The sequence below is a fragment of the Euprymna scolopes genome, chromosome 35 (assembly GCF_053919585.1).
Source record: "Euprymna scolopes isolate OS-2025 chromosome 35, ASM5391958v1, whole genome shotgun sequence".
Lineage (NCBI taxonomy): Eukaryota > Metazoa > Mollusca > Cephalopoda > Sepiida > Sepiolidae > Euprymna > Euprymna scolopes.
Window position 1 is genome coordinate 81,265,413 of NC_136516.1, and position 1,541 is coordinate 81,266,953.

Here is a 1,541-nt window from a genome sequence, read left to right on the forward strand (position 1 = left end):
AACACGGGCTGCTAAGAGGTCAAAACTGAAAAATTGGTGCTTGGGGGGTTTATCGGATTTTTAAAGATCGTGTTACGCTGCCTAATGGTTATCGTACTTGACTCACAGTCTGTAGGTTTTGGTTTCGATATCAGCTCGAGTATTTGTGTTACTTATAAGAAGTGGACTGTTTAGTAAAAAACAAAAAAACATACTCGTATGGACATGTCTCAGTTTCTTTCCGTTTTTGTTTACTTTAATTTTTAAAGGAATTTAACGTTACATTTAATACCTATGGTATTTCTGTTGAAAATAAACACGAAATCTGCATTAATTAAAATATAATATTTATGCATATTTTACGACCGGGCACGACAGTGTGGTCTGCTAGCTTATATATATATATATATATATATATATATATATATATATATATATATATATATATATATATATATATACACGTTTTATTTTTTATTACCGTATTTTTCTGTTTAGTTACATTATTCTTCTTGACCTTTTGGTCAAGATCAAATTGTAGTATCTGTTCTTCAGATGCTGCACTTCCATTTCTTGTTCTCTTTCGGTGGAGGGGATCAGTCCTTCACGACTGAGACAATTTTTTATTTTTGTACCTTTTCTCCACGTTAAAAAACGACCCTGGTGTCTAACTCTGTCCCGTGGGGAGGTATAGTAAATAGTTACATTATTGTTTCAGCTACACGACCGTTTTTTGGCCGTCAGGTAGCTTCCTCAGACTTTTACAGAAAAAAAGCTACTTGACAGCTAAAAAACGGTCGTGTATCTGAAACAATAATGTAACTAAACAGAAAAATACGGTAATAAAAAATAAAACGCATATTTGCTCTACAACAGTGTGTGTGTATATATATGTCTGTATCTTTGTGTGTGTGTGTGTGTTTGTGTCTGAAATATAATTATTTCATTGCCAACATTATTCTTGGAATTGTCTGCCTAGAAAGTCTGTGAAGCCAAAGCAAAGAAGAATTTGAACCGACCAAAATAGTTCCTTACTTAACGAGTCCAAATAAGCAAAAGAATTGGCTGCAGAAATATTCCATGAATCGAAATACATTTCCAAATAAATGAAATTAGGAAACTTCTTTGAGTTTGAAATCATATGAATTCAAAAGTTCAGAAAGATAGAAAAGAAAAAATATAGCTACGTTTAACTGTATTTTCCAACATTCCGGATTTTATTTTCCATCTGGTGTTGTCCAGGAGAAATAACATCAAACTTGACAGCTTTTCTTGGTAAAAATCTAATTTTGTATCTAATCTTCTATATTTTTAATTCTAATATTAAAAATGAAGAAGTTGGAGCTTTAAAGATAGACTTAAATAGCATTGCATCTGACAAACTAATATTTAATTCTAACTAGCCAGTATTTTAGGTCGATTCGCCTTGGTCAGGGAGTTACCTAGCCTTCAGGCTTGAAATTCTGTCCTTAGTCGGTGAAGGGGAAACCCTCCTAGACTAAGGCAATTTTAAAACTTTTGTCTCTTAATCCAGAGTTCCCCTTTCTAGTGAGCTGGATATT

The 1,541-nt window shown here is 32.8% G+C and overlaps 1 pseudogene; it reads left to right on the forward strand.

Annotated features, from left to right (window-relative positions):
* The first annotated feature begins 483 nt into the window (after positions 1 to 483).
* On the forward strand, positions 484 to 710 carry LOC145260051 (U2 spliceosomal RNA; annotated as a pseudogene).
* Positions 711 to 1,541: the final 831 nt, after the last annotated feature.